The 19,471-nt window shown below is 44.0% G+C and overlaps 1 protein-coding gene across 2 annotated transcripts in view; it reads left to right on the forward strand.

The window, feature by feature from the left end:
• The window catches only part of TRPC4 (transient receptor potential cation channel subfamily C member 4), a 237,796-nt gene that overhangs the window by 128,264 nt on the left and 90,061 nt on the right, over positions 1-19,471 (forward strand). The window contains exon 1 of one of the 2 annotated variants that reach the window (XM_075919126.2): positions 11,402-11,582. The exons of the other annotated variant lie outside the window; for it this stretch is intronic. The gene's annotated coding sequence lies outside the window, so the exon portion shown is untranslated. Of the gene's footprint in view, positions 1-11,401; positions 11,583-19,471 lie in introns of those variants that run through there. 2 annotated transcript variants of the gene reach the window in all.

Genomic DNA, 19,471 nt, shown 5'->3' on the forward strand with positions numbered 1-19,471 from the left:
GCAGAATCTGTGGCAGACCTATTAAATTGTGGTTTCCATTTATGCTAACATTTACTGACACATACAGTCAACACTGAAACAATGATCTACTGATTGGGAAAAGGTCTACATTGCTAGATATTTCATATTTAAATTTCATGATAGGCTATTGTTAAGACTACTCCATATGATCTAATTCTAGAAAAGAACCTTTGGTTTTTAATACAGCGAGAAATGATTGACACTATTTTTCATTTGATGTTTCATTATTTCAAGAAGCATGCTCACTGGTATCCTAAATTGCTTACTGTAATGTAGTTTCAGGCATCCCATGTCAGACTTTTTTAGAAACTAATCTCTGTTTGTCTCATTTATATTTCTTTAAATGTGAAATCCGAATTAATAATTTATACATCTACAGTCATTTAGCAAATGTTGGCTGTGACTAGGATTTTCCAATAGATTCATGCATTTAAGAGCAGATTTTGCACAGTTTTTTGAAATCCTAATTGCAAAGCTTGAGTTTTTTCCTAATTTGAGTCTTAGGTAGTGAGAGGCATCTGCAAGTGCAAATGGGTTGTATAATCCCAGATGATTTCCATGACTAATTAAATTGTAGTAATACAGATAATTGTCCTTTATAGAGTCTTTGTAATGGCAAACATTAAAGCAATACCAATTCTCAGGGCAATGATTCCAAACCATTGGATCATCTACATTTTGTATATATTTTTCAGTTTCTATTAATCTTTTTCACTATTTTGCCCCTCAGCTGCACCTTAAATAAAAGTACATTCTACTAATTTTCTTTGCCATATATTTAAATGTATTAGATGCTGGAACAAATATTGTGAACCACAATAGACTAATTATTTTATTTCTAAAGACTACAGTAATAGGAGGTATTGTATGAGAAATATGGAAAACCTACAAAACAAAACAGTTCTATGACAGAAAACTCCGGGCTAAATTATGTTGGGTCCTGTACAGATGTATTCTGGGAATTCCCTCTTACCTTATCCATCGTATCCACCCCGGAATATTAGGCACTGACTCTAGGTACTCTAGGACTGAAGCACCCTTGGAAAAAATAGTGGGTGCTCACTACCCATGGATAGGCCCCACTGATCAGCTCCTCTCCCTCTCACACAGCACCTGCTACCCACCAAGGATTAGCTGTTCAGTGGCAGACAGGAAGTGCTGGGGAGGGCAGGTGGAGGAGCTGGAAGCAGAAGAGGGAGGAGGATAAAACGGGATAGGAAGAGACAGGGCAGGCAGAATGCAGGGGTGGGAGGAGATGGAGTGCAGGTGGCGCAGAAGCAAGAAGAGGTGGGGCAGAGGCAGAATCTTGGAGCATGCAGTGGGGGTGGAAGTCTGGGGCAGAGTGGAGACGCCCTCCCCCCGAGAAATCAGAAAGTCAGTGCCTCTACATCCAAGATCCAGCTGGTATCTTGACCTCATCCTGCAGCCACCCAGGTGGAAGATATGATCATTGTCCCATCTTCTCTGCACATTTCCACTGACTGGCAGAAGGTGTTAGAGGCATGATTAGCTATTGCAGCGTAAAAGGAATAGCAGAGAAAGGTGTGGGCTATTCTTTACCCACCCCCTTTAGATAATCTGTTGGGTCTGATCCCCCTTGGGTGATATAGCTGTTCTCCCTGCTCTATGGGCTTCAGCAACTGAAAGTCAGAATTAGCGTCAGACACGTTTGCATTGTATAAGGAAAATATTATTTTGTTTCTCAGTCATCTTATTATGAGTTTTACTGGTTGGTAGTGGTTGGTTGATTTTTTTTTTCTTTCTTTCCACTTAATTCACACAAGGAATAAAAGGAAAAAATAGGCTTTACATCTGACCTCACAGAATAAAACAAATCGGCTGAATGATAAATCCTTTTCTCTCCCTGAGGTACCAAGCATTTCAGACCCTCATCCTTTATTAGTAGTATCCCCATTCATTATAAAATTACAGCAGGTCCGAAATTGGAGCCTCTTGTGCTAAGAAGGGTACAAATACATAGTGGGGCCGTGTCCAGACTCAGGGTTTTTTTCGGGAAAAGTAGCCTTTTCCCGAAAAAACTTCCCCTGCGTCCAGACTCAAGCCGCGTTCTTTCGAAATTATTTCGAAAGAACGCGGCTTTTCTTTCGATGGCGGTAAACCTCGTTTCACGAGGAAGAACGCCTTCTTTCGAAAGTTCCTCTTTCGAAAGAAGGCATTCTTCAATGTAAATAGGGCTTCTTCAAAAGAGAGCATCCAGACTCGCTGGGTGCTCTCTTTCGAAAAAGCAGATTGCTCTTTCGAAAGATCCGCCTGCAGTCTAGACGCGATCTTTCGAAAGAGGCTCTTTCGAAAGATGCTTTCGAAAGAGCCTCTTTCGAAAGAAGCCTGCAGTCTAGACATAGCCTAAGAGACAACCCATGCCCTGGAGAATGTCCAGTCTAATTTAATACAAGAAACAACAAGTCAACATACCAACAACTAGAAGAAGTGTGGTAGGAACATGTGGTTACATAGGATAGCTATTTGTACAATTACTTTTTCATGATTCAAAGATTTTTTTAAGTTTTAAGGGTTGTGTTATTTCTGATATTGGTCATTCCTACTGACGTCTGTGGATGATTTACCACAAACATCATAGTAAAAGAGGGTCCTGAGAAGGAACTGAAATAGATTGGGTTTCCGACTTTCTGGTTTCACAGTGGGGAGAAAATTCCTTCTCAGCTCTTAAAATCCTGTCAGGATGAATCACTAAGGGTATGTCAACACTACAAAGTTAATTCAAACTAATAGACATTAGTAACTAGCGGAGCTAACTAACTAGCGGAGCGCTTAATTTGAACTAGGTAAACCTCATTTTACGAGGACTAACGCCTAGTTCGAATTAGCTAGTTCGAATTAAGGACTGTGTAGCCACTTAATTCGAAGTAGTGGGAGGCTAGCCCTCCCCAGCTTTCCCTGGTGGCCACTCTGGGCACCACCAGGGAAACTCGTCTGCCCCCCTCCTGGCCCCGGAGCCCTTAAAGGGGCACGGGCTGGCTACGGTGCCCGTGCCAGGTGCAAGCCTGCCAGCACCCAGCCAGCAGAGCCTGCACCTGGCACGGCTTGAGGCAGCCACCCGCTGCCACCCAGCCTCCGCCTCTTCCCAGGACCAGGCTGGCGGCTCCCGGAAGCCTGCCCGGGTCTGCAAGAGGCGGGCGCCCGCCTGGTCTAGTGCGGAGATCATGGACCTCATCCACATCCTCTGCACTAGGCACAGGAAAGCGGCTGTCTAGGGCAGGATAGCTGCCAGCCTGGCCACCCGGGAGCAGGTTTGCATGAAAATCAAGGTGATCCACTGAGACCCCCGACCCTGAGCCCTGAGCTTAGAATGTCAGTACTGGGTCAGACCAAAGGTCCATCTATCCCAGTAGCCTGTCTGCCGACAGTGGCCAACACTAGGGACCCTGGAGGGGATGGACTGAAACAATGACCAAGCCATTTGTCTTGTGCCATCCATCTCCATCCTTCCACAAACAGAGGCCAGGGACACCATTTCTACCCCCTGGCTAATACCACTCCATGGACCCAACCTCCATGACTTGATCTCACTTCTCTTTAAACTCTGTTCTAGTTCTAGCCTTCACCGCCTCCTGCAGCAAGGAGTTCCACAGGTTGACTCTTTGCTTTGTGAAGAAGAACTTTCTGTTATTAGTTTGAAGCCTGCTACCCATTCATTTCATTTGGTGTCCTCTAGTCCTTCTATTATGGGAACTAATGAAGAACTTTTCTTTATGCACTCTCTCCACACCACTCATGCTTTTATAGACCTCTATCATCTCCCCCCTCAGTCTCCTCTTTTCTAAGCTGAGAAGTCCCAGTCTCTTTATCTTCTCTTCATATGGGACCTGTTCCAAACCCCTGATCATTTTAGTTGCCCTCCCCTCTCCCACCCTCTCTCTTCCCCTCTCCCACCTCCTTTTCCCAGTCTCCCTGAGTTTTGTTCAATAAAGAGAGTTTCTATTTTTGAACACACTGTCCTTTATTTTGTACATCAGGAAGGGGGGCTAGCGAGGGGTAAGTGGAAGGAGGTGAGGGAGGAATGGGGTACGAGCCCCCGATGGGGAGGACTGGGGTGGCTCTGTGGGCTTCTCGGGGTGGAAGCTCTCCTGAAGCCCCTTGATTGACCCCCCTCCCTGGATGGCAGCCTGCGGCAAGTGCAGCCGGGCTGATGGCCGATTGCTGTGATGTGCCGAGTGTGGGCACTCAGGGCACTCCAAGCCAGGACTGCTTTGCAAGCGGGGAACCCCTGAGAACTGTCTGTCCGGGGTGGGGGTCGGGTCCCTTTAAGCACAGCCCTCGGCTAGCCTGAGGCAGCAGCTCCACACTCTAAGTCCTAATCTGATGCCCTGCCGGCACTGCTTCCGGCCATCCTTAACCTCAGTTCAGGGTCCACTCAGTGTGGACATGCTAGTTCTAATTAGCTAATTCGAACTAATTTTTAAGTCTAGATGCACCAGTTCGAATTAGCTTAGTTCAAATTAACTAAGTTAGTTCGAATTAGTGCTGTAGTGTAGACATACCCTAAGTGGGCAGCCTCTCTGAAAGGCAGCCTCCTTCTTTTCATTGATTAATAAATAACAAGCTTTGAAGGACACTTGGATTTCCAAGTTTGAGATGCAGAATGCTTGATGAAGCTATTGGTATGATAATGATATTATCAATCCAATGACCAGAATATCACCTGATGTATTTTTTGAGTATTTAGTGACAATATTACTTTAACACAGGATGCAGGTTAAAGCCCCCAAGCTAGAGGTCTTTTCCACTCTGTTAGCACACCAGGTGCTGATTGATTGCAAGAAATGACACTTTTCTGCTGCTGGTCTGGTTCAGTCCCTTCCTTTCCCGACTCTCCTGCTTCCAACAGCTATTGTTGCTAGGTAACAATTATCAATGTGCATCAGCTATTCCCTGTTATCCTATAACCACTCAGGACTGTGCAATATGAACATTTCATTCACCAGCTCTCAATTGTTTACCCCAATTAACATTGACGATGACAATTGACAACAACGTGATTAGTCATTTTATGCTATCCCTGTGCTAGGTTCTTGGGGCATGATGGACAGTGCCAAAAAAGCTTCCTGTTTTCCTGACGTAAATACAAGCGACCCCCAACTTACGACCACTTGACTTATGACCCCCTGCATTTATGACCATTTTTTCATGCGAGATAGCTCCTAAAAAAACCCAATGTACATCCACAGCTCACATTTACGACAGCACAAGACACAGACTCCACGCATCATCCCAAAACAGAAAATGTACAAGGTCAGTCAGACTCGCCAGTCTGCAGCTGCTGCGTGAACTGCGTGTCTCCACCATATCGGTCTTCACTTTTTAGTTATTTTTGTGTATTATTTGAACTATTTAGTTTAGTTTCTCTCCATTTCCATAGTCAATTTTGGTATTTTTAGGCTATGAAATGGGTTTCCAGGAATGGAACTACCTTTTATATCATTGCGCATGTGGGAAATAAGAGTTCAATTTATGACTGTTCTCCAGGAACCAATTAGGTCGTATGTGTGGACGTTGCCTGTATAAAATTTTATCTGATTCAAATATGATTCCTTTTGTAGGCATAGACGGGATCATAGAATAATAGGGATGGAAGAGAACTCAATAAGTCATCTAGTCCTCTCCTCCTAACTCCCCTTCTTCAACGCCATATCTGAATTACAGGCCAATATTTTTCTGTCAACAAACTCAATAGTCAGTCTGAAAACATGTAGATTGTAAACTGCCCAAGATGAGATAGAAATAAATAAATAAATATCAACTGGTCATTGTTTGCATTGATTTCAAAATGCAATTACAAATCTGAGCGATATATATGGACAGATCTGGATGGAAGAATTACATTTTTGCATTATTTCCTCAGAGATATGTACATGGTATCACGTGTTATAGGATGAGAGGGAAAATACTATCATCTTGAGAAACTCCATCATCTAACCAGGAACTGAGCTTGAATGCCAATGTGGGTTTTTTCAAGCTTCAACTAGCCAATATAAAACAACAGACAACATGAATGTGCATATTCTCTCTCTCTCTCTCTCTCTCTCTCTCACACACACACACACACACACACACACACACACACACACACACTCAAATTACCTACACTCTTACAATAAAGGTATTTTAATGTTTTTGGTCTCAGATTAAATTAAAATGATTTTAAAATATTTCCTCTTTTGATATCATTACCCGGAAGAGTTAAATTTATTTTGGTGCTATTGCATACCTTGATGTGATAGAATTCCATAACTTCACATGCTTGGATTTCTTTTAAATTAATCTTAATTCTGAATTTACTAGGATTGTAATGGTTGCTTTTGGGAATGACTACAACATGCTTGTAAAGTTTATTACTTTACATTATTAATACGTAATCTCAGTTTTAACTTCCTTTTAACATTTTTTATATCAGGGAATTATATCTTGGTATCTGTAAATCTGCAAAAATGTACTCAATATAACGTGAAATGAGAAAAAAATACTTGAATTGATTGATGTTCTCTGGGTTCATGATTGATATCACAACAGTTTTACATCAATGTAATAGCATTGAATTCAGTCTATTTATTTCTGATTTATACTACATCCAGAAACAGTCACTCCATGTTTTTGTCTCCATAATGAAAATAATCAAATTTGACCTCATGACTTATCATCATAATTACCACTGAATTCAGGGAGACCTGTTCTCACACATCCAGAGCAGAATTTGGCTCTGTCTCATTATCAGTATTGTTATTTATGTGAAAAATGTATTAGCAAATAGTTAGGTCTCAGCATGGAGGAAACAGAATTTTCAGGTTATTTTCAGTCTTTTTCTTCCTCATCTGTGTCCTTGCTCAATCTCTGCCCCTTATCCTTGAAGAGTCTTCCTCCTATCCTCTATCTTTTAGCACTGGCTGCATTTTCAGAACTTCTTGGTCATTGATTGGTCAAGGCTATGTCTAGACAGCGGCGCTAATTCAGAATACTGGAAGTGTCCCAAAATAGCTATTCTTCATCTTTAAATGCACCCGTTATTTCAAAATACATTTTGAAATAACGGGCGCACTAATCGGGCGTCCCGGTAATCCTCATTCCACAAGTGTTAAGGGATGCTTTGGAATAGCATTTTATTTAGAAATTAGATTGAAATAAGATACACAATTTGCGTAGCTCAAATTGTGTATTTTATGTGGACCTACGGGTACAATATAGATGCACCCCAGATTAATAAATTCAGGTTTCTTTGCTGCTTATTATCCTGCTTTCCAGCCTTTCCATCTTTATCTTACTGTAATCCTCCTTTCCCTCCTTGCAGCTATATATAGATGAATCTCCTTGTCTGTCCTTTGATACCCTGATCAGTTTGCTTGGTTTTGCCCAGCAATTCATTTCTTGGATCTAAGTGCATTTGTGTACGATTCATTTTAAAACCCATATCCTTGGGACTCTGTCAGCAGGTATTAGTATGATCTAAGCAGCTGACCTCTTCTCTGTGTTGTTGCTATGTTCTCTACACATGTATATTAATTTTTTGTAACACCAGCAGTTAGGAAGATCAGTACACCAGTAGATGGAGAGGAGCAGCAGTGGAGTAGTCAAAAGCAGCAATCTAACATGTGCAAGGATTGAAGAAGGAGCCAACATCCGTTAAATTAGGAACTGATTTAAAGAGACAGTGAAGAGCTTTTAGGAGACCAAAAAGATAAACATTGTTCAACTTCAAGAGCTAGACAGAGTAAAAGGCCTTTGGGAGTCTTTCAAGCCTATTAACAGCATAAACAAAATCCACAGAGTTTTCTTGCTGACTTTATAATAAATATTATATCTTAATAGTCAAAAGCACTATTTTTCACAAGACACTAAAGCAAAATGTTGTATTGTTTGTGAAGCTGTTAATGGAGTGATTGATAAATAAGAAGCACGTTTTTAAATTATCAATGAATTTTGTTAAACTTTCATAGAATCATAGAACACTAGAACTGGAAGGGACCTCGAGAGGTCATCGAGTCCAGTCCTCTGCCCTCATAGGGTTGCCAGGTGTCCAGTTTTGAACCAGACAGTCCAGTATTTGAGCTTTCTGTTTGGGAAACAAATTGAGAAAATATAAATGAAAAAATATAAATGTCCAGTATTTTCTAAATAATATGTAATGTAGATTGTGATATAATGTCAAGTGTGTCCGGTATTTTTGTTGAAACCATCTGGCACCGCTGAAGCCAGGACCAAGAACTGTCTAAACCATTGCCCAGCCATGCTGTATTTCAGTGCTCTTCGTTCTATCTTAAATAGTTATTTTGAGACCAAGCGCTGCCAAAGTTATTCATTCTAGCACTCTTGATTCACAGGAGAGGTCCTATTAACTTAGGGTATGTCTAAACAGCAAAGTTATTTCGAAATAACAGCCCTTATTTTGAAATAACTTTCCTAGGCTACGTCTAGACTGCAAGCCTCTTTTGAAAATGAGCGTCTAGACTGCAAGCAGTACTTTCGAAAAAGCAAGCCGCTTTTTCAAAAGAGGGCTCCCAGGCAGTCTGGATGCTCTCTTTCGAAAAAGCCCTGTTTGCATTCAAGAATGCCTTTTTTCGAAAGAACACTTTCGAAAAAAGGCGTTCTTCCTCGTGAAATGAGGAGTACCGCCGTCGAAAGAAAAGCCACGTTCTTTCAATTTAATTTTAACGTGGCTGTAGTCTAGACGCAGGTGAAGTTTTTTTGAAAAAGGGTTACTTTTTTTGGAAAAACCCTGCAGTCTATTCACAGCCCTAGTGTCTACACAGCCAAACCACTATTTTGAAATAAATTCAAAATAGCAGAGTACTTATTTCAAATTTGGTAAACCTCATTCTACAAGGAATAACACCAAATTCAAAATAGCTATTAGCCTATTTCAAAATAAGTGCTGTGTAGACACTTATTTCGAAATAGGGGGCCTCCAGCCTTTCCAGGGTGCCCTGGTGGCCACTCCGGCCTCAACCAAGAACACTCCTCTCCCTTCCCCCCCCCCAGCACCCCTTAAAGGGGTAGACTCTGGCCACAATGCCTGTGCCTGCTCCAAGTCTGCCAGCCCAGAACCAGCAGTTACTGCCCCTGACCCAGTGGTCCCAAAACATGAGCCAGCAAGCCGCTAGCAGCCAGCCCTCTACCGCTCCCCAGGAGCAGTTTGCCAGCTCCCAGGAGCCTGACAGGGGCTGGAGAAGGTGGGCACCTTCCTGGTCCAGGGTAGAGATCATGGACCTTATTCAGGTTCGGGGGGTTGCCCCCAAAGTCCATGATCTCCACACTAGATGGAGGAACGCAGCTGTCTATGACAGGATAGCTGTCTATGACAGGATAGCTGCCAACCTGGCCACCAAAGGCCACATGCAAACCAAGGAGGTTTGCATGACAATCAAGTTGGTCCGGTGAGACCCCGAGCCCTGAGCTTCCCCTCCCTCTTCTTCCCCTTGCTTCCCTCTTCCAGCTCCCTCCTCCCAGGTTTCTCCCACCCCTCTCCCACTCTCTCTTCTCCCCTCTCCCACCTCCTTTCCCCAGTCTCACCAGAGTTTCATTCCCTCCCACAGGTTTGTTAAATAAAGAGAGTTTGTGTTCAAGAAAATACGTGTATTTTATTTGACATCATGAATGGGGGTTAGGGAGAGGTAAGTGCAAGGACGTGAGGGAGGAATGAGGCACAAGCTTCCAGTAGGGCAGATCAGGAAGGTTCTTAGTGCTCTTCAGGGTGGAAGCTCTCCCGCAGGGCCTCCTGGATACTGACAGCCCCCCAATGGATCTCCCAGATGGCAGCCTGCAGAAAGTGCAGACAGGCTCTCAGCAACGCATCCAAGAGAAGCACCTGAATGCCCAGAGGCAGCTCTGGCTCCGTGTTGCAGAGTGCTGTGGTGTTCCAAGTGAGGGCAATCAGAGCATGCAGAGACAAAATGCTTTGCTATCTCTCATCGAGGTATACAAGCAGGCAGGAAAACCTGAGAAACTATTTCAAAATAAGCTATTTCAAAATAACACTGTATTGTAGACACACCCATAAGTAGGTTGTACAAGTTACAGATGGACTCCTGGGTACCCACTAGGACAGTCCAGTATTTTCACCTCCTGTCCAGTAAACAAATTCAGAAAATACCAGATAACTAAAATTTCCGTTATTTTCTGATTTTTTTCCCCATCCAGGAGGTGAAAATAGTGGACACCTGGCAACCTTATGACACACTCGGCAACTGGGCCCAGCCCCAGGCCTCCCCTCCGGGCCCTAACACCCCTAGCCCTCCACCTCTGGACCTCCTGCTTACCTGGTTCTTCAGGAAAGATGAATTCTGGCTTGATCAAGAAAACAAAATGGCCACCGGCAAAAAGCCTAGAGACCAAGGGGAAGCAATGCTCAGTGCCCAGTCGCTTCCTTGTTCTTATTCCTATTCTGACCCTGCACACGGTCTGAAAGAGGCCATGCTGTTTTATTATTTAATTTAAAAATTTTTTTTTGCTCAACAACTTTCGTCTCCCCCCTTTTTATTCCCCCCTCAACAGAATTTTTCCCCAGTCTTTTCTTTTTTTTACGGGGGGGGGGGGAAGGGTTCGGTATTTTTGGTTAAACCATCTGACAACCACCCTTTTTAGCTTTGTGGTTCATGTGTAAAAGGTTAACACAGAAAAAAGAGGTTTCAGACCCTGATAGAAACAGTGTTATGATCTTATGTTGTAGTTAACCCATGTAACCCCTCCCTGCTTACAAGCCCAGTGTGAGGCTATTCAGCATAGAGGAAGCCTTGTGACTTCTTACACAACTGTGGGAGGCTAGTCCTGAGGCTCCTTTGTGTGCTCTGCATTGTGTATTATCTGTGTGCACCTCAGACCAGACCAATTCAGACAAACCATCAGGAACAGGCTTTATTCTGTAAAAAAACATAGAACAGGATCACAGTTCAGCAGCCCCTCCTCTCTGCATGCAGCCTGTCCCTGCTGGGGGACAGAGGGCACATCCTGGCAGGAACCAGGAAGTTCTCTCAACATGCCACAGTTGTAGTCCACAACTTATAGTTCCCAGGGCTGCTGTTGAAGCACACCAGAGCTTGGACTACACATACAAGAAGTTTTTTGCTGGCTTGCCATTCCGGGTCTGTAACAGGGCAGCTGCCCTGTACTGGCCCCTTAAGAGCCAAACCCCAGCCTGGAGCAGGCCCCGGGGAGTTCAGCCCAGCTGGGCGGCATTGGCCAATTAAGGCCCAGCTGGGGGCTATAAAAGGGAAGGGCTGCTTCAGCCAAGGCAGTATGAGTCTGGCTGCCGAGGGAGCAGGACGCTCTCTGGAGCTAGGGCAGGGCTAGAGAGTCAGGCTGGGCTTGGACAGCCAACCGGCCAGCCTGCTAGGCCTGCGGACAGGCCGGCTGGAGAGACACCAAACCCCCGGAAGGGGGGCTCAGAGCGAGTGACTTGGGCACTGCTGGAGGGCAGTGTGGCGAAGAGAGCAACGCGACCAGAAGATTCCAGAGGGGAAATGCCACGTGAGCGGAGGCCTGTGCGGGTGGAATGGACTGATTCCGGGTACAGATGACGGACCCCCACTACGGTGGTGAGTGACCCCCTCACAGGGTCCCAGATGTTAAATTAATGGGAGACTAAATCAGCGGAAGTTTTATCATCAACTTCTGTGAGGGGGAAGCAGAGTTCTATGTTAGCTTTCAATGTGTTGTCAGACTTCTGGAAATCTGCTTCCTTTAATCAGGCACTTTGAAGTGAATTTCAGAGCTGCCCTTCCTGCACTCAAGTTTAAAAATGACGACCAGGCTATGTATCACTGACAGGTGGAATTTAACCTGGCACCTCTGGAGCTTAGTGAATGAGCCTCTCCTGCTTAAGATAAAAGCCAGTTTTCTCTCAGCCAAGGCTGTAGAGCAATTTTTTTTCTCTCTCTGTAAGTGGTTTAAGTGACACTTGATGAGACAGTGAACCACATCCAGCAGGTGTGTGGATTACAGCTAGATTACCAATAATTCACTCTATTTGATAAGTTTCCCAGCGAAAATCTTGAACATCATACCCACTGTGAACTCAATTCTCACTGTAACTTATTTAATGAAGATGCTCAGAGCTAGTCTTTCAGTAAACATTGAGGGTGAATTATACAGTTCAGAAAGTTCATTATGTGTTATGTAAGGGAGATAAGACAGAAATGTCAGGAGTTAGGGGTACTGAGTGCAGAATAGAAGGGGGCATGGTGGAGCCAACCTCCACTATACAGGCAGTCCCCGGGTTACATACAAGATAGGGACTGTAGGTTTGTTCTTAAGTTGAATCTGTATGTAAGTCGGAACTGGCGTCCAGATTTAGCCGCTGCTGAATCTGATCAGTTTCAACAGCAGCTGAATCTGGATGCCAGTTCTGACTTACATACAGATTCAACTTAAGAACCCCAGGAGTCCACAAGTCAGCTGCTACTGAAACTGATCAGCAGCTGATTCCAGGAAGCCGGGGGCAGAGCAACTCTGCCTCGGGCTCACTGTAGTCAGCCGCTGGTCAGTTTCAGCAGCGGCTGACTTGGGGAGGCCTGGGGCAGAGCAGCTGGGGTGCTGCTCTGCTCCAGGCGTCCTGATTCAGCTGCTGCTGAAACTGACCAGCAGCAGCTGAATCAGGATGCCTGGGGCAGAGCAGCTGGGGTGCTGCCGGGTTGGTCCAGTAGCGCCGAGGAGCGGCGCTGCGGGACCAACCCAGCAGCGCCCCAGCTGCTCTACCCCAGGCGTCGTGGGCAGAAACGCCTGGTCTGCTGGCGGAGAGGGGGCACTAGCTGCACCCCCCACCACAGCAGACCAGGGAGACGGGGAGCAAAGCCGCAAAGGACACCCGCAGCGGGACAGCCCAGGCGCGCCGCGGCTGTCCCGCTGCGGGCATCCTCCGAGGCTTTGCTCCCCGTCTCCTTGGTCTGCTGGTCAGACCAGGGAGACGGGGAGCAGCTTTTCTCACCCCGGAGAACGCGGGCGGCGGGACCGCGGCTCATCTGGGCGTCCCGCCGCTCCTGTCCTCCGGGGCAAGAAAAGCCCCGTTCGTAACTGCGGATCCGACGTAAGTCAGATCCGCGTAACTCGGGGACTGCCTGTATTTGATTCATAACTGTATAAACTCCAGAGCTGCAGAAGTTAAGAGTAATGAGTCTCTCTGCTGCTCTAATTTTCACTGGGCGTCTGGAGACAAGGCAATCACGACCATTTTCAGTGCAACTTGGATGCAGTGGAGAACTGAAGCCTGAATAAATGGCTCAGAATTAATAGTTATTGCTGATAGAGGGGACAACTCCTTCTGGTCTGCTAGCTAAAATGGAACCAATGATCCTGGCACATATTCTGGATCTGATTCTGGGAGATGCTGAGGATTTCTGCTTGGCCTTGACAAGAGTGGCAAGTGCTCAGCACCTCCTAGGATCAGGCCATTCTAGTAGTGCGTACACTGCATCAAATGACAGCATGAAAATCCTAAAGGCCTCATTCAGATAATAGGGGTATGGGTACTCATGCTGTCCAATAATCAGCATGGATAAAAATGAGCCCTGAGTGTTTTTTGAAATCTCATACATTAACACTTGTGGTAAGAGGGGGAGATAGAAATGGTTCAGTGATCTTGAGGCAAAAATCATAATACATTTAAAAAAATGTGAGGTACCCCTTGTGCCAGCTTTTAGGGATTAGAATTTGCATTCAGTGCTGCAGATATACTATGAATGACATCAGTGGCCCTTCTTAATTAACATCCTTTCTGAATCAAAAGACGGAATGATTGTCTATTTAAGAAAAGCAACAGGTGGCATATTCAGCCTCTGCTCACTCCTTTGTTTGGAAGAAAGAAGCGAGTTATTTTGCAGTTATGTGTCAGGTATTGAGTATAGACATGCAAACACTGGTTAAAAAAATGAAAAGGTGCAGGCTAGTCAGGCATCTCCATCTAAATGCATAATAGTAATAATAATATTAGCAGCCCCCAGAAAAACTAACTTTGATATTATTTGGACATTTTAACACCAGGAGAAGAGATGTTTAGTCTGTGTAACCCACAACTGTAAGAAATGAAGTATCCCAGTTTGGGACTATGTCTCCAAAACTCTCATTTCTGCAGACTCTCAGTCATAGTCCTTGAGGTCTTAGATAAACATTTGCCAAGCAGGGGCAAGTTTCACTAAAATAGTCCATATGTTTGCTTTGTAAATCATTTAGAAACTTCTGTGTTTATAGATAAGGCTCCACACATTGTTAAATAGTATAAATTATGTAAGCAGCTTATCTGCTCCACAGTTTTGAAGTATTACCATAATTGGATACATGCTGCCTATGCTGAATGGGGTTTGGGTCTTCCAAGAGAAGATGCGCTGGTTCTTATTAAAAAGAGCACATTTACCCACAGTTAGTACAACAGTAGCAATAGACATACCATGATTATTGAAGTCTCAGCACCCACATTTTGGAAAATGAGTCTCAACATTTTAACTTTTAAAAATTTTCCAGAGTGTGTACAAATTCTGTGAAGGATTAATGCTAGGTGTGTAATTATCCTATTTCATTACAATTCCAATTACACTGTTAATTGTGTTGATTTTTTTAAATTCCTGACAGTTAGTACAAGTTATTAAGAGGGAGAGAATAACACAGAACACAGCACTAATAAGGAACAGCAGCTCTTTTCCATTTTCAGTTCCTTTCTTATAAGTATTTGGATGAAACTATCTTCCTATCATCCTTAAAATTGTTAGTATGGTCAGGCCTAGTAAATAGAATCATTAATAGAGTTTATTTCTCTGTGAGTAAGAATGTGCATTTCCATTAGCTTCAGCAGAGTGCAATGTGAATTCTGTGAAAAGAACAGACTTCTCTTATGCATCTGCTTTTACTTATTCTCAAAATAAAAATAAGGAGGTCCGTTTTGAGAAGGCTCATCACTGCAAAGGAGTTATTTCCATATTGCCAACTCCAACAGTTCAAAAAGTATTAGAGCTCAACTTCATTTACAAGTTTGAGAAGTTAGTGCCTTTTCCATGTAGCATGGACATTCTAATTGCCTATTCTTTCCCCTTTTTTCCTCTTTCCCCCTTCTTTTTCCTTCTCCCTCACTCCTTCCCCCACTCCCCTCCCCCCACAATTTATTTAGAAACTTGACTTTTAATAACTCCATTCATCTGAAGAAGTGGGTTGTGCCCATGGAAGTTCATGATTCTCTCCCTCTAGTCACTCGCTAGAAAAGCCCATTCCACCTTCCCCGGTCCTTGGTACAATTCAGCAATGACTCCTGCATCTTCTCTCCTCTGTCCCAAGGCCCAGGGAAATACTGCAAAATCAATTATGGTAATAGTCATTTGAATGTTTAAACAAATTAGCTTCAACTGTGCTCACATAGACCTCATGTTCAGCTTACTGTGATATGCTAGCAATGGAGCTAGTGGGCTGCAATGTTCAGAAACAGACTTTCAAGTGACTATTGATGAATAGCAGCAGAAAGTAAATGCTGAACTTGTAAATCTGAACATTCACATCAGAAACCCACTTCTTGGAGTGACCTTTATCCGATTAGGCAATGCAATATAATTGTCCAGTCAAATTATCTACAATAAACTAGCCAGCACAACAGAACATGCACATACTGTGAATATTAAACGTGCATTTCACTGCTTGAGAATAATCTACAGAAGGTAAATAGTAAATAATAATAGAAAAATTTGAGAAAAATAGGAGCTATATGTAGACAATTTATGAACAGAAATAATTATTCACTATGAATTAGCTACTCCAATTTCTTTAACCTTCTCTCTCTCCCAGATGGCACTTGCCGATGGTCTCTGTTTTTCTCAGGCACGCTCCAGGACACACAGCAAATACTAGCCATTCCCCCTTCATCAAAAACTCCCCTTTTCCAGTTTCTCTATTCACAGCACACAGCAGTGCCCTATTGTTCACCTCCCCAATGGCAAACTCCAGCCTACCTGCTCCCCTCTGCTATAGCACAATCCAGCAGAAACCCTCCCTTCCTGTATCCATCAACCCACCTATTCCTGTCTCCATTGACACAGGTCTGTCTCTCTTTGAGTTCTGGTTACTCACTTGGGTGGGAATGCATTTGGAATCAGGATTGCATCCAGAATGGTGGTGAAGCTAATTTAATAAACAAGGGAATGAATGATGTGCACTTTGCAATCAGATGTAAAAGGAGAAAACAGGCCAAAAGTTATTTTCCCCAATCCAGAGTGCCCCATTAGTTCAGAGATGCAGAGTCACAATTTTAAAACTACTTCACTCCATCATGCCTGACTCTTTTGTTTATCCCTATGGCTTGTTATTAGAGTTACCAGGTAGTCGTAAAAGAAATACTGGACACGCTTTGGGGGGGGGGGGGGAGGGACCTGCTGGGAGGGGAGTGGTGCTGGCCGGGAGGAGGGGGGGGGTGGGAAACAGAGCTAAGGGAGGGGCAGCATGGCTGGCTAGGGGAGATGGCGGGGCCGACGGGAAGCAGGGCTGATCGTGGGAAGGAGGGGTCGAATGGAACAGGGCTGGCCGCAGGATCTCGGGGGTGGGGGAAGTGGCCGACAGGGGATAAGCTGGCCTAGGGAAGCTCAGGAGAAGGAGGAGGGGAGAACTGGCTGCCAGAAGCAGGGCTGGCAGGGGGTTCAGCGGGGCTGGCCGGGGAAGATCCGGAGCAGAAAACGGCCAGCGGGAGGCAGAGCTGGCAGTCAGGGGGAGGAGGGAGGGACTGGCCGGGGAAGACTGGAAGGAGAGGTCAGGGGGAATCAAACAACCGACCGGCTAGGAGGGGGCGGGGGAGTGAATCAGCCGGCGGGGAGCAGGACTGACCTGGGCCGTGCAGATCGCAGGGCGGTCCTGTCCCGCACGAGTCATTCAGGCTGCGGCTCCACCACGCGCTTGACCAGCGTGCAGGAGCATGGACTGGGATGCCCCTCCTCCTCCTCACACGCAACCAGGGCTCCTAGTACCGATCGCGTCCCGCCTTCCAGTCACTCCCCCCCCCCGTCCCCGGCAGGCTTCCATCCAGCGCCCAGCCAGACAACTAGAAAATACCAGACATTTCACATGTTCGTTATTTTCTGGATTTTTGTACTGGACAAGGGCCCAAAAATCAGACTGTCCGGTAGAATACCAGACACCTGGAAACCCTATTTGTTATGATATTTTCTTTTAAAAAAACTAACAGTTCCTTTTTCTTGGTTTTTTGTTTTTTTTTTTTTCTTGCATGGTCTAGTGCTTTTAGGGCCAGACACAGATGGAAGAGCCCTATTGTTCTAGTGAGACAGCATGTATGCACTGCTTATAGTATATAGAGAGCGTCAACATTCAAGGCTAGATAGTGTCTCCTTATTCCGTAGAATGGAATAGGTTGCTCCCTCCTCCCCATATACAGATCTGCTTTTGTAGGCCAGTGAAAAAGAGGATGTGTGGATGCTGAACTGTTACTTAAATTACTTTGTGAATCTCAATCTATACATTTCTCTTATCCCCCTGACTCCCGTGTGAGATGCAATTAGTCCAGTTAGCAGGGCCTTGCCTAGTAGTCACATAACTTCAATTCTAGTCTTAGCTCTGCCACTAGTTTGCTGTAAGAGCTTGGCAAAGTCATTTTGTCTCCTCCATCCCTTTGTCTTTATTATTTGATTGCAAGATTTGACTGTCTCTCCCTGTGTCTCTGAGCAGTGTATAACACAATCGGGCCTCTCATCATAGGCAGGGACTCTACAGTAATAAATAACAGTCTGACAATCTGGCATTTGTTGTTCTTATTGCCTCACAGAAAATATTTTTATTCTTTCCCTATTAAATCATAATTCAAGATAAATAATGAGTCAGATTCATCCCAGAAAATGCCATTTTTTTGCTTTCTATGGTGGTCCACTACGAGACTCTAGCCATACAAATAGTCCAGAGCATCCTCTACATAAGGGACTGAGAGGAATAAAGCCAGTGAATCCCCCTGAGTGAATGACATTTATTGGAAAAGGCTTATCACTCTGGGTAGTAAAGAAATGTTCTGATTCAGCATCCACCTTATCTTCAAGTAAAGCTCTCAATGAGAGTTGGCAAAAGTGAACACTGCACTAATGGTAACCCTGAAAACAGTTTCAGGCTATATTACAGCTTCGCTCTCTGCCTGAGTGAATTTTTCTTCTGTTGATTGGGACTCTGTGCGAGGAGGGACAATTTACACCTTTCTCTACCTGTTTATGTGAATTTGGCGGCATTAATTTCTTTATTTTATAGTAAAACTCTGCCTAGATTAACAATGTATTGAGAAAATAATATTTTTAAAACATGTTGTAGACAAGCAAAGATCATGCCTTTTGGTGATAAAAGACAAGAAGAAATAACTCATGTGTTAGCTACAGCTTCAGTTCATTTGAAATCAGTCCATTAAAGTCTATCCAGTCAGCCAAAGTCTGTGCAGAATAAGGAAGGAAGGCTGGCTTTAGTCAATGTCCATTTACATCTCATGAGAATGTATACACATTTATGCCAGGGGTTTTTGTAATAGTGCAGGATGAGTTTGGCTTTTGCTGATAAGAGACACAGACTGTGACCAGGTCAGGACTTCCTCCTCTATGTTGCTTGTAATTTCTAATCTCTTCTCTTTCATTCACATAGTGATGCATTTACAGGCATTGATGTGACATGAAAACAGGGTAGTAATGTGAAGGGACAGAAAAAAGAAAGAAGACCATCCAAAAGCATGTCTTCTTTAACTGTGCCTTTTATTTTCTGTTTATAACATGTTTCCCTCGAAATAGAGAAGTTAACAGTGTGTGCTGTGTTCATCAGTGGCACAATAGCAGGCCTATTAATTTGACTTTGATTTGGCTACCTGAATATCAGCAGCCTAATAGACAGAAGAGGTGGCCAATTCAGGATGTGTAATATTAATCCTCCATTTTACACACTGCGCCAAACCCATCCTCTCCTTCAAACATTTACTTTTCTAGATATTACTTAGAAGATATATCTAATGTCACAGCTAATCTCTATGTCCAGTCCAGCATGTTGCTGAGAAGATGTAATGCTGCCTGCACTCTCCAATCTCATGGGAAGACTTAATTCTTATAATAGGATCATTTTATTTCACTATAGATGTTTGTAAAGTAATATATGTAATGCACACCAGACTGTATGTTATGGTGCATACAGTAAGTTAAAGCAGAGTACATGTAAAGGCCAAGTTCTCTGTGGGCGTACATTGGGGTTCACACCAGTAGAAGCCAATTGAGCAATTGATTTTGCACCATCCGAACAATTGGCCTTCAGTTTTCAGTCTTGGCTTGATTTCCTTCTGCTTTAGTACAATCTGCACTAAAATAAAAATAGTTTTTTTAAAGAAAGAGTTTGACCCCAACAAATGCAACTGTTTTCCTCAGCTAAAATTTACTTCCGATTTACACTCAAGAAATTGAGCAAAATCAGGCTCTATATCTCAGTTCTGTTCTAAGAT

This window comes from Pelodiscus sinensis, chromosome 1 (assembly GCF_052426305.1).
Source record: "Pelodiscus sinensis isolate ZL-2025 chromosome 1, ASM5242630v1, whole genome shotgun sequence".
Lineage (NCBI taxonomy): Eukaryota > Metazoa > Chordata > Testudines > Trionychidae > Pelodiscus > Pelodiscus sinensis.